Raw genomic sequence first — 15,244 nt, forward strand, 5'->3', positions numbered from 1 at the left:
CACATATCAGTACTTCATTTCTTTTTACTACCAAGTGTATGGATATGCCACATTTTATGTATCCATCCATCAGCTGATGGACATTTGGGTTGTTTCCACTTTTTGGCTACTATGAATAATGATGCTATGAACATTCACGTACAAGTCTTGTGTGGACATAAATTTTCATTTCTTTTGAGTATGTGCCTAGGGGTAGAATTGCTTGGTTGTAGAGTAACTCTAAGTTTAACTTTTGAGGGACTGCCAAACTGTTTTCTGCAGCAGCTGCACCATTTTACGTCCCATCAGGAGTGTGTGAGGGTTTTGCTTTCTCCACGGCCTTGCCAATGCTTGTCTTTATCTCTCTTTTTTATTACAGCCACGCTAGTGTGTGTGAAATGGTGTCTCACTGTGATTATGATTTACATTTCTCTGATGGCTAATAATGCTGAGCATCTTCTCATGTGCTTCTTGTCCATTTGTATATCTCATTTGGAGAAATGTCTCTTCATATCCTTTGCCTATTTGTTAATTGTGTAATTTGTCATGTAACTAATAAGTTGTGAGTGACTTTTCCTGACATATTTCTTGAAATATCATTCACATACCATGAAATCCACCCTTTTAAAGGGGTTTTCAGAATATCCACTGAGTGGTGCCACCCTCACCATTATTTAACTTCAGAACATATTCATTACTCCAAAAAGAAACACTGAACTCATTAATAGTCACTCCTCACTGCATCCCTCCCCAGATACGTTGTTTAATTTCCACGTATTGTGTTCCGCAGGTCTGTAAGTTCTGCTTGTTTTATGGTGTCGTTCAAGTCTTCCGATTCCTTGTTGATCTGTCAAGGGTTGACAGTGGGGTATTGAACCTAAAACGATTGCAGAGAGTATATAGTTGGATTGTGTTTTCTTTCTTTTTTTGTTCTGCCAATTTATATCTTTTGATTGGAGCCTTTAATCCATTTACATTTCTTGTATTTACTTATAAGGTAGGATTTAGATCTGCTGTTTTTCTATTTGTTTTCTGTATGTCTGTCTTAGCTCAGGCTGCTATACCAAAAATAGGACTGACTGGGTGGCTTATAAACAATAGAAATTTATTTCTCACAGTTCCAGAGGCTGGAAGTCCAATATCAGAGTGCCAGCATAATCAAGTTCTCGTGAGGGCCCTCTTCTTGACTGATGACTTCTCACTATATCTTCATATGGTGGAGGCAGGAGAGAGGACGCAAGCTCTCTTGTGACTCTTATAAGAGCTCCACTTTCATGATCTCATCTAATCTGAATTACTTCCTGAAGGCCCCTAATACCATCCTAATACCACCACATGGGGAGGGGAGGGTCAACATAGGAATTTTAGGAGGATGCCAACATTCAGTACAAGACAATGTCTTAGGTCTATCTTTCTAGTTTACTGCACCATTACTGTATCTTTCCATGTTAAATAAATACTTACTGATGTACCATTTTAATCCCCTTGGCGATTCATATATATATTTTATGTAAGTTAGCAGAGCCAAGACACAAATAGATCACCCCAAACTGTAGGCCAGAGCCTTACTCAAGGATTTGGGAAAACGTGCCAGACTAGATCTGTGACTCTTACATACCTTCTATTTTCTCAGTTTTTGGACAGGAGGATCTATAGCAGCTGTCCTTTACCTGTCCCATCGTTGTTTGTAGGATGTTTGGGGGGCAGATAACTTTTAAAAGGCCTATGCTCAGGGATGTGTACTTGAAGAGATTCATCCGCACCTTGATATACTAGATAATGTCATAACAAGATGAGACTTAGAAATTTTGGTGGAAGGGATGAATGTATTTTAAATGTGAGCTAATTTTGAATTCTTTTGGCGGGGGGGGGGGACCATTTCAGACTGTATTTTCCAAAAATAGCCATACCAATATATATTCCATTACACATGATCTTCTTACAATATGAGGTTGACACTATTCTATCAAGAGAGGAGATGCTGGTGCCCTCCTCTTGAGTTTTGAATAACTTTTGTAATGACCTTGACACATAAAACGTGGCAGACATGTCACTGAGCGAGTTACAAGTATAAGTCATAAAATGTGCTGGGGCTTCCTCCTGATGCTCTCCCTTGAGGTACGTGTCTTGGGTGCCCTGAGATGACATGTAAGAAATATGAGTACTTGGAACACACCACGCTGGAGATGACACTTTGAGAGACCACACAGAAATAGAAAGAGTTGCCTAGGGAGCCACAGCCGTGTCAGACTCCAGCTCTTTGGATCTTCCCAGCATCTATGGTCAGACATGTGAATGAAGTAGCCTTCAAATATTCTAACCCCACCTTTGAGACATCCAACTGAGACACAAGACGTTGTAAAGTAGGACCAAGCCATCTCATGTGTCAGGTTAAAATTTCTAACTTGAAAACTCATGACACAACATTTTATATTATACAGCTACATTTTGGGATAAGATGTTACACAGAATACCAATTATTTTAATCATAAATCTAGGATGAAATATAATAAAACTATTCGTTAAATTTAAATCAAATATCAGGGGACTATTTGGTACCAAATTAGCTGTCAGGAGACATGGTTACATTATGGGTCCCATCACTAAGTAACTTATGACCTTGGACAAGTTATTTAATTTGGAAGATTTTGCTCTCTTTTCTGTAAAAGAAGAAAATGGACTTAACGACAGCTAATTCTTAAAATCCTTTCTGTAAATGATATATTTTATTAAATGTTCAAAACTTTTTCCACATTTAACATTGTACATGACCTATTATGGAACAGAATACTGCAAAACATGAACATTATTTGATAAAAACATGTGATTGCCAAAAGAAGTCATTGATCCATAATTATGGCAAGTACTAGTCATATAGAACCTCCTTAGGTAAATTTACTGTAAATGAAGTCATAGTTACATAACTAAAGAAACTGTTTCAGTTATAGAGACCCAAAGACCCGTTCTATGTCCATATCGCTAGTGGGAACGGACATTTAAAACTCTGTTAAAATTCTTCAGAAGATCCAGATTAGTTCCAGGTTACATCTGCCATATGATTCAGGCAAAAGGACCTCAACAGAGGTTTTTATCAAATGGATGAAAAAGCGTTCCAGAAAAGAATTCATTCTATAGTATGAGTCTGGTTGATTCAATCTGAGTGTCTCATTGTTGGAAGGGAAAGAGATTTTCCATACAATTTAAGGTATTTTACTGAAGCACCTACAAATTTAGCCACCATGTAATAGTAGCAGCTCTCCTTGATGGGAGACCTAACTTTCCTGGTGGTAGTGGAAAGGATGCTACTGGCAAATTATTGGCAGGGATTCCTTTGTAGAACCTTTTGGGGAAAGCACATCAGGTAACAATAGAAAGATAAGTACAAACAGCTGGAGGGGAGAGAGCCAAGAGAAATACTTTCTTTTTCAATATAATTTTTTGTTCCCAGTCCAATGTTGTCCTGGGAAATTTTTTCTGGATAAATTTGGTTAAACATAGTTATTATAAACATTTTTCAACTGATGCCAAGTAATGTATCATGGACCTCAATTGATGATTGTGAATTCTACATCAACATTTTCTAATCCTCAAGTCAAAATTCATGATTTAACGTATATGTGCATGCCCATGGAGACAAATTAATGCAATATTTTGAAATTAGTCTTTTTACTGTTGGTAGGACACTATTTTTTTCATGTCCATGAAATACCAGATATGTCTATCCTTGAGAATTCTATAATTGCTATAAATTTTACAAAAATATTCTAAGTATTTGACACAATATTTTGTATAAAATACTTCTATCATTCCGGAGCTAATGCATGGCTGTTCAGGTTGTGTGCTTAGAGCTCTGGAGAGTAGAATGATTGAACTACCTATTTCAGATGTCTATAATAGTTTTGCTTATCTGAAACATACTAATCAATCATGGCAATCTTTTCCACCGAGCCTTGAAGAGGATTCACAATACTTCTCAACACAGCACCCTGGGCAATTGCTATCAATCTATCTAAGCTAGCATTGAAAAGAAATATATATTTTCCATACCTAGGCTAGAGCTACAAACCAACAGTAAAAGCTACTCTCCTGATTTACCAGTAAAGATCCAAGACACAATCAGAGAAGGCATCAGAATGAAAATCTTCTAGCCTGTCTACCTCCTACCACGAATGATTCAGTACATGGATCGTTGGAGCTCTGAGAGTACATGTCCATCATTTTTGTCATAAGTTCTCCTCTTCTTAGGGGCGCATGGTAGGATTGCAATTTCCTTCATCTTTTGAAATTGGTCACGTACCTATCACGTGTTTCTACCAATAAAATGTAAGCCAAAGTGGTATATATAGCTGAGCAAGTAAGTTATCTCCTCCCCTTGGCAATTTCGAATTATATGTCAAGGTGGAGCCTCCACCATTTTGAATCTAGAGTGAACAGCATGAGAAGAACTCCCCCTGCCAAAATATCTTGGGCGGAGTGGAAAAGAAACAAAAACTTAACTGCTTTGTGCCATTGATACTGGGATCATTTGTTAAGGAAAATAACTTAGCACCAAGTCTATCATAATTAATTCAGAACTGGTACCTAGAAGTGATTTGTTGCCATTAAAACAATAACAATGACTATAACTAAAATCCGTGTCTTTGATTTAGGAGCTGGCAGTTGGTGGCTTGTGAGCTATCATCAGAGAGTGGAAAGATGTCAATCCATATTACCCAGTGGAAAATGCTGCAAGTGTCACTCACAGTGACTTTGGAGGTAGAATGTGTGAATAATGAATTAACATGTCTAGGGAAAGAGGTGAGGAAACAGAATGTTTTATCGCGTTTCTGGTTTATGTTAGCTATACTTGGCAAAGTATTAGAAGAGAAATTTTCAAAGTAGTGTGGGACTTCCAGAAGATGAGCGATGACATCTGTGCATTCACTCACATAAGAAATAAAAATACTGCCAAACTATGATAAACATTTCAGAACTTTTGAAATTAACTAAAGGCACAGAAAAAAACTAAAAATCATTTATTTAAGAAAAAATACTGAACCTTCGTAAGAACAGCAGGGTCTTTGGCATTTTACTTGGGGTTATTCCCATCCTCCCTCCCCAGCTCCATGATGGTGGTCATGAGGGCCGGCAGACGCACAGCCGACAGACAGAACTTACCTCTTTTGGAGCTTAGTTGAAAGCCCCATTCTCCAAAAATGGGGACTATTTTGATCTCCTTTGAAAAGCCCTATTCCCAACCTTGTTGCTATTTCATCTTATCTCAAGCTTAACTGCTTGGAAAAAGCCCAATCCCCAGGAGCTTAATGAAAATCGTGATCATCTGGAATAGTTAACATCACAGCTGAAAACTCATGTCCGCACAAAAATCTGCATGCAATTGACTGTATATAATTGGCAAAAACTGCAAGCAATCAAGATTTGCTTCAATGGGTGGACAAATAAATAAATGATGGTGCATTTATACAATGTGTGTTATTTACTGAGGAAAAGAAATGCCCTTTCAGGCCACAAACAGGTTAATCTGTGTCGATGAAAATAATCCATAACCAATCTATAAATGAAAATTTGGGTGAGTTTATTCTGAGCTTAAATCTGAGGATTATAACCCGGGAGAGTCTTTCCACAAAGGAACAGAGCACTCCAAAGAAGTGGGGATATACAGGGTGGTTATATACCCTCAAAGAGTATGTTTCACGATGATTGAAATGTCCCTTTTACAATAGTCATGAGGCTGCTCTGTCAGCACAGCGATTGATGGAAACGGCAGATAGGTCTGCTGTCTCAGTGAACACCACCGGGGTGGCAGGTGTGTTGCCTCGGGCTGGGTGGTCACAGGTGAGCGCTGCAATCGGTTCCCAGCCTAAAGAAAGATGCTTAATCTTTAAGGAGATGCCAACGTTGGGAGGGGGAGAGAAGTTGCACCTTTATCTCAAGGGTCTTTTGCTCTTGCCATAGGGAATCTCTAAAGCCGATATACAATGCATGCTCAACGGCCTCGGTCAGGCCCTTTTGGAAAGACAAGGTCAGGCCGAATTAGGTTTACACCAAAATGGCTTCTTCATATAGTCCAATATATCCTATTACTTGCCATTTTTATTTGTCATCTGTATGCATATTGCTAAGCGAAAGAAGCTAGTATATAAAGCCTACATTGTACATGATTGCATTTTGTCAACCTGGAAAAGAGAAACTATACGTACATTTAAAAGATCAGTGGTTGCCGCAGGTTTAAGGTGAGAAGGAGGGTGGTATAATGAAGCACAGGGAATATGTTTAGGATAGTGGAGCTATTTTGTATGATACTGTTGTGGTGGGTACCTGACACTATGTATTAGTCAAAACCAATAAAGTTTTACAGTACATAGAATGAACCTTAATATATGCAATTTTAAAAATCGTTTAGGAGTTCAGGAAACCTCAGGAAGAAAAGGAGAATATGACAAAAGAGTCTAACTATTAGAATATAGGAAACAACCTCATTGAAGGAGGTAGAGGAAAGACATTGAGATAAGTAACTTTAGAAATACGTAGAGCCTCAGAGGTCAGAGGCAGAGAAAGACGGCAAAAGTGTTGTGTTCTCGGTAATAAAGTTGTTTCTCATTGGCTTAAGGCTACAATTCTGAAACCACTATATATTTACACAGAATCTAACAATTAAGTGAATGGATGGCACTTGGTGCCAGCTTGGTTTCAAACTGTTGGAGTGGGACGTTACAGATAAACAGAGGAGGAGCCTAGAATGACCCATGTTGTATTAGAGTTGAATGCATCAATATGATTTATAGATGGAGATGATTACAGAAAGACTATTTGTAGATATATGAAGACACACAGGCTAGTATACACACATATATGTATATATATTTTTTTTCTTGGCCTGTCAGCCGCGTGGCCTAAAAACAATGGCATTTCCTGCAACTAGCACCACATAGTGGCAACCATATCTTGGTTTCCAGTATTACTTCTCAATGGAAGGAACCAGAGCTCCTTGGGGAAAGGTGAGATTCTCAGATAGGGGCAGGAAACACTTAAGTTGGCCTGGAGCATCTTGTAGCACCAGAAAGAGAGTTCTGAAAAACATAAACCAAATGGAAAAAAAATAGGTGGGAATATATCAAAGGGACACAGGAGTCAACTGAAAGAGCTCCAAACAGTCAAAGCTGGAAAAATATTAACAGAGAAGTAAATAGAGTAATGTCGGATTATAATCCAAAGTATAAAATAGATATCCACGAGTCCATACTGATTAAATAAATGGTTAAATAAATAAATGGGGAGAAGAGACAACTCTCCCATGCAAAATTGCTTATGTAGATACGCTCCTTCTAGGGGTGTGGAGCATATGTCAAGTTCTTAACTGTGGGTGTGCGTCTTCCCTTCCTTTGAAAGAGCACAAAATGGGAGCAAGAAAAAAATGGAGAAACCTGACCAGCATGGTCTCAGCCAGGTGATCAGCAGTGGTAAGTTTTGTTGATAATATGAACCCTGGGCATCATGTGATGAAAAGGTCATTTTGCCTCTGCTCTCTTCCTCCCCAAACCTTAACCTCAATCTAATAATGAGAAAATTATCAAACTAACTCCAACCAAGGGAGATTCTCCTAAATACCAATGGCCCATACTCTTCAAAATTGACGAGATCACCAAAAACAAGGAAAGACCGTGGAAGTGTCACACACCTGGGGAACATTGACTACTAAATGTCATGTGGTATGCTGAATTCTAGGGCAGAAAATACCTAAGTAAAAACTAAGGAAACCTGAATATAGTATGGACTTCAGTCAATAATTATGTAGTGTATGGGCTATTTAATTTTAACAAATATGCCATATTGAAGTTAGATGCATAATGTAAGATGAATAATAGACAAAATTGCCTGTAAGGTATATGAGAACAATCTGTATTATTTTTTAATTTTTAGTATTTAAAAAGATTATATATAGTTCATATAACATAAAATTCTTCATTTCAAGGTGTACATTTCAATGGTTTTTAGTACATTCTATGTTGTACAACAATCACTAATTCCAGAACGTTTCCATGAACGCAAAATATATCCTGTGCCTATTAGCGTTCAGTTCCAATTTCTCCTCCCTCCCCCCAAACCTCAAGTCCACCATCCCACGGCAACCAATAATTGACTTTGTCTCTATGTATTTGTCCACTCTGGGTTTTTTATATGAATGGAATCAGACAATATGTGGCCTTTGGGGTCTGGGTTCTTTCACATAGCATAATGTTTTCAAGATTTATCCACATGGTAGCATTAACAGTAGTTCAGTTGTTTTTATGGCTGAATAATAGTCCATTGTGTGGATAGACCACATTTTGCTTATCCATTGATCCATTGACAGGCATTTAGATCACATCTATTTTTTTTTAGCTATTATGAATCATGATGCTATGAACATTCATGTGTAAGTTTTTATGTGGACATATGTTTTCATTTCTCTTGACTACTTCCTCGGAATGGAATTGGTGGTTCATATGATAATTCTATGCTTAACTTTGTGAGGAGCTCCCCAATCGTTTTACATGGTGGCTGCACCAATTTATACTCTTATCAGCAATCTACAAGCGTTCTACTTTCTCTGCATCCTCACCAATACTTGTTGTTATATGACTTTTCAATTCTGGCTATCTTACTGTTTATTAAGTGTATTTCATTGTGGTTTTGAGTGTGCTTCCTGTGAAGCATCTTTACAAATGCTTATTGGCCAATGTATATCTTCTTTGGAGAAATGTCTGTTCAAATCTCTGCCCTATTTTTTAAAAATAGGGTTAGGGTTAGGTGAGTTGTCTTCTTTTAGTTGAGTTTTACGGGTTCTTTATATGTTCCAGACACTAGGCCCATTTCAGATATGATTTTGCAAATGTTTGGCCTTATTCTAAAGGGTTTGTCCCCCCATTTTCTTGATAATGTCTTCAACACCCGAAGTTTTGAGTTTGATGAAATCAAATTAATCTTTGATTGCTGTGTATTTGGTGTCTTATCTAAAAAACATCGCTTGATTTAGGTCATGGAGTGTTTTTATCCATTTCTTTCTAAGAGTTTTATAGTTTTAGCTTTTGCATTTAGATCTTTAATCCAGTTTGAGTTATGCTTTATATGGCGTGTGGTAGGGGCTCCACACTTATTTCTCGCAGGTGGTGTCCAGTTGTTCCAGCACCGTTCACTGAAAAGACTTTTCTTTCCCCCATTGAATTGGTCACCTTGCCAGAAATCAATTGACCACTAACATATGAGTACTGTACTGGTTTTGCAATATTTTCCTAGAATAAAACTGCTCTAAAAAAAGAAAAAGTTACCTCAAAAAAGCCTCCTGGGATTTTGATGGTAATTTTACATAGAAATTTTAAGCATTCCAATTCATTAAGATGGAATACCTCTTCATTTATTTGGTTCTTTAATTTCTATCAGAAATGCTATTTTCAGTTCTGTGCGTAGAGATATGGCATTTTTTCTGTTCAGCTTATTTCAAGTAGTTTATGTTTATTGACACTATTAAACTGAATTAATTGATGCTACTGAAATTATATCTTGTGACTACTAAATGTACTTAGTTTCAGTAAAGTTTTTGTAGATTCCTTAGTATTTTCTATGTAAACAAATGAGATGTTCTGCAAATAGAGAAAATTCTATTTCCTTCTATCCAGTGATCATGTTTTTTATTTACTTTTCTTACTTTATTGCAATATCTAGATACTCTAGGACAACGTAGAATAGAACCAGTGACAACAAATATTGACACATTCCTGATCTGAGAAGGAAAGTGTTCAGGATATAAATATTTAGCATAATTTAATTGTAATTATTTTGTGAATGCTCTTCATTAAATAGGTGAAATTACTTTCTATTCATTGTTTGTTATAGTTTTGTAGTTTTCTTTTTAAATCGTGAGTATTAATTTTGTCAAATGCTTTTTCTGGATTGATTTTCTTGAATGGTATATTAACCTTTCATTTCTTAAATAACTCCCATTAAGATATCTCATATTATCTGCTTAATATTTCACTATATTTAATTTGCCAATATTTGGTGAAGGTTTTAAAATATTTTTTAAGAGATGTTAATTCATAGTTTTTTGAATTCTAATTTCATATGTCCTACTCAGAAATTTTCTTCCTTAAGGTAAGTTGTGAAGAGTTTCCTTTCCTTCTATTTTCTAAAGGAGCTGGTGAAAGTTTTGTGTTGTTGTTTCTTGAATATTAGATAAAATTCACCAGTAAAACCATATGGCCTGGATTTATTTGTAGGTAGGTTTATGATTATAAAATAAAGCTATTTAATAAATATGTTATTTAGCACTTCATATCTTCATTTGATGCCATTCTTTTAAGTCATATTTCTCAAAAAAATTTGTTCATGTCCTGAAAATTGTCAAATATTTTATCATAAATTTTTTCAAAATATTTTTGCATATCTTTTTAATCACTATAGGACCTACAGTAAATTACATCCTTTTATTCTTATTGCTATTCATAATTTGCATTTTTTAAATTTCCTTTCTTAATAAATTTATCTGAGAATTTAATAAATATCTTAGTTTTTTACAGAATCAACTTTTGTTAATTTTATTTTATTTTATTAATTAATTTGAATATTAATTTACTTAAATGAAATTATTATTTTATTCAACTATGTTAATTTTCTTTCTTTTTCTATTTCTTTGAGCTTTGCTTTTTACTTTATTGTCTCTTATTTCTACTTTAGGTTTAATTTGTTCTTACTTTCCTAATATCTTTTGCTGGAGTGTTGTATTATTGAATTTACCACTTTCTCTTTTCTATTGCAGACATTTAAAGCCATAAATATACTATTAAAGATTTTTTTAGATGCATACCAAAAATATTGATGGATTTTTTTAATTTCAGAATATTTCAGGCTTTTCTAATTTTCTTATTTTTATTGATTTTAATTTAATATCATTGTGATAAACTGGCTTCCTTTATAATATGTGAATCTTTTCAAATGTAAACAAAGTTTTACAGCACAACATATGATCTATTTGGGTGAATTTTCGATGTATGCTCGAATGGAATGTGTATTCTGGGTATAATATAATGAATACCATAGGTGTAAGCATTGATTCAATCATTTACCTTTCTAACTTTTTGCTTCCTGTTACATTAATTTCTGAGAGAGTACATTTAGATTCTTCAAACATTATTGTGGATTCATTTATTTTCCCTTTAGTTTTCTCGGTTTTATCATTGTCTTCACCTGTGTGTGCCTGCCACTTAACACTTGAGAAAATACAACAGACATTGATTCAGAGAATATTTATTGAATACTTATGCCATTAGACATTTCTAGGTTCTCAAGATGTAGCCTTAAACAAAACACGGTAAAATCTGTCCTCTTCTAAGCTTGCATTATATATGATTACTGTAAAGTGTCATTTTTATTTTGTGCTTTTTCATTAAAGCTGAGGCTTCACACTGGAGGGGAGATTTCCAGATTTGGGGAAGTTATTTAGTACAATAACATGAAGGGACATTACTATCAGTCAGCAAGGAATTTTGTTTCTCCTCAATCTACAGGAAAAATAAAAGTAAAGAGAAGGTGGGTTTTGGAATCCAAGCTGCAGTCTGCCTGCCACCTGACTTCAGGTGTAACTCACCTTCCGTTTTGTTCCGTGTCAGCTCTCACCTGTGTCAGCCACTGCTCTTCCAGGCCCAGGACCCAAGGCCACTGCTCAAAACTCGACGAAACAGCACTGCTGCCTGACGTTCACCTGAATCGAGCCTGGGTACTGCATTGATCTTAGCTGTTTCTAATGGAGGAAGCCAATTGATCACACTAATAATTTTTCCTGGGTTTTCTCATATAATTTGCTTCTGTTGATTCTTATTTTTTTATTACTCCAAATTGCATCTATTTCACAGTGGTGTTTCTTCATATAACAAAGTTAATCTTCTCTTTAAAAAAGGAAATGTGTTAAGATGTTCAACACCCCTGAACACACTCCACCTTGTTTCCAAGGTAGAACATGGCCCGTACGTGAAGATACTGGGTAGAGATCCAGTCACTTCTCCTTGCCCCTTTTTCTAGGCAACTATGATCATTATTCGATTTTTGCCTTATTCCACTTCTTGCATTTGTAATGCATTTACCTAGTTGTGCATTCTGAAGCAACACGTGGTTTAATTTTGCATGTTTTAGAATTAGTTATAATTATTACATGTATTTATTATATGTATAATTCATAAGTCATAAATATAATTAAATTGAGATGACTGGAAATTGAGATGACTTGGTACCTTTTAGATTTTATCAAAACTGTGATTTGTTTAAATGAGACAAAATAATTTTTAAAAAATATTCAGGAAAACAGGCTATCAAATTAAAAATGTTAAATATTTTAAGATGAATATTATTTATACCCCTAAAATAATAGTTTATTTCAAATCAATAACCAAGAAAAATGTCACCAATTAAATGAGATACCATGATTAATAAATAATTGACAAATTTTAATTAACACATTATTAAAGCATTCTGACACAAACAAAACTGTTTTAATTTTGATATGCTATCAATTGTAAAACAACACATTTTTGAAAATGTTAATATGTGAAAAAATGTTCAGCAATTAATAAAATGTCATCTTTATAATACATAATTAAAATTTTATGTCACTACACATAGTTAAGTATTTATGTTATTTTTAAATTTTAAATATATAATTATGTTGTGTGTTTTCAGGAATTTATCAAATACAAAATTAAAGAACAGCTTAAGTTCATGCAATACATGATGAATTGTGATGCATTTTTTCCATTTATTTAATTTTCCCATATTCTGCAGCAAATTTTTAAATTTTATTGATGCACTAGTTCATTCTTTTTACTTTGTATTGTTCATTTTGCAAAATTTTGAAATTCAAAATACTTGTAAGAAAAGTGGATAAAATTAATCGTTCTTCTCCTTTGGGGCTGTTTTCATATCCATTCATTCATTAGCCCAATTTAAAGTATAAAATTCTTAGTCTGATTCCTTAAGATCATCCAAGAGATACTGAAAATTCAAATTTAGAGATTATCAAATAAATCTCCCAAATGAATATTAAGAAAAAATATCACTGTGTTTTGGCTTGATGAGTTCATGGACATCTGAGAATATTAATTCCTCATAATTAAATTATAGGGGATTCTTCTGCAAAATTGCTTTAATTTGGTGACATAATTATATTGAAACGATTTATAAGTTCATGTATTGTATGCATGAATTCAATAGAAATTAAGTATACACTTAAAATGCTTCTCAAATGGTTAAATATCTTTGTAGAAACAACACAGGCAAGACACATGAAAAGGCAGTACCAAAACAGAAACCTAAAACCCTAGGTAGCACGACGCAATGTTGTGCAGAGAGTGGAATCTGATCAAGACCACCTGGGTACAAACCGCCCTAGGGAACTGGGGCAACTGGCTCTCTCTACGCCTGCACCATATCAGTATAAAACAAAGATAATGATGGTCCTAAGTAAAGATAATAATCACTTTAGTTGTTGAGAGAATTAAATTGTGTGTGTGTACACATGTAAAATACTTACAAGGGTAATTTATACATAGTAATTACTGTAGAAAGATGTTAATTGTTAATATTCTACTCAAAATATCCACCTTAAAATTGAAATAATTAAATCTTAATAAGGATCAAAGACATTCACACTAATATGTTAAGTGCCACTTTCTCATCCACAGTTGAAAATGCAGACCATTCTGTATGTGATTTTGAATCTTTCCGTCAACACAAAGCATGTTTCTTCACCTCAGTTTCTTCCCATCTTCCAGGACCATTGTTTTACAGCTGTGTCTTCATGACATCTATGACTAGAATATATTTTACTATTCTGTTGATTCAGTGTATTCTACTTCTGCCAAGGAAAAGTAAGATACAGAACAGTCACAAACAGGGACAACGTATTGATAACTCCTTACAAGGTACCCCCACAGTTTCTATGATGACTTTCTGGAATATATTGCATCACACTGTGTGGGTTCTATTTTCTCTTTTATATTTAATAAATATAGTACAGTTTATGGTATTAAAATTCCAATGTTTCTAAGAATATAAAAATGTGTCTCTACGTATTAGTTATTTATTTTTCTTTGGCTGTTTTAAATATTTCTATTATTTCAAAACTATTTTTGACATGAGAAATTAAACTGTTCACCATTTTGTCTGTAACTATACTAGTAGCACAGAAAATTAAGTTTGAAGATAGCATTCAATAAGGCAGCTGATCTCATTTTGTTAGTACTGTGTACAGAATTGTGATCAACATAGTGAAAGAGAATTCACTCAGCCCACTTTAAGTCAGTATTTTCAAGCCCTGGATTGTGACTCTGTGTCAGCATAGAGTGTATGATCACAATTTTTAAATGAAGTGATAGTTACTATTTAAGTAGCTTTGCACACGTGTCCACATTCTGAGGATGGGGAATGGTGCTAAGGGTGGGGAGACCTGAGGAACGTGAAAGTTCCCTAAGGGCTTATTTTGCTGGGGGCTATTGGATGTGGATATGGATATTTTAAATATAGATATCATTATGATCATTCTACACCTTAAAATCTACTCCATTAGGTACTTTCCAAAGTGGTTTCAGTAAATATAGATTATGTGAGATAACTCAATCTTCAATTATGATGCCAACCAAATGCTTGGGTTCAACTTTGCTTGTTTATATTAACTCTGAAAGAGAATTACGTAAGTTTATTTCAAGTTTGCTAGTATTTTTTTATTTCCAATCTCACCATATTTTACTAAGTTAAGAAAGCATCATTTTTTTTTTAAAGATTTAATTTTTTCCTTTTTCTCCCCAAAGCCCCTCCGGTACATAGTTGTATATTCTTCGTTGTGGGTCCTTCTAGTTGTGGCATGTGGGACACTGCCTCAGCGTGGTTTGATGAGCAGTGTCACGTCCGCGCCCAGGGTTCAAACCAACGAAACACGGGGCCGCCTGCAGCGGAGCATGTGAACTTAACCACTCAGCCACGGGGCCAGCCACCAGAAAGCATCATTTTAATCGAGCATTCTGGAACCAATATTGATTACCATATGCAAAGGGTGACTGCAGTTCTGTGAACATTAATTGAGAGAATAGTGAGAAGCTTACCATGCAATCTTTCTTCCTTGCATTTTTCTGTTCTCCTACAAGATTGAGATTTCAGAGATCTCAATCTGATTTTATTATCTTTTTCATGTAATACAAGGTCTTTTCTTAAGGGCCTATGAGACGAAGACCATCTCTCACCT

This window comes from Equus asinus, chromosome 5 (assembly GCF_041296235.1).
Source record: "Equus asinus isolate D_3611 breed Donkey chromosome 5, EquAss-T2T_v2, whole genome shotgun sequence".
Taxonomy (NCBI): Eukaryota; Metazoa; Chordata; class Mammalia; order Perissodactyla; family Equidae; genus Equus; species Equus asinus.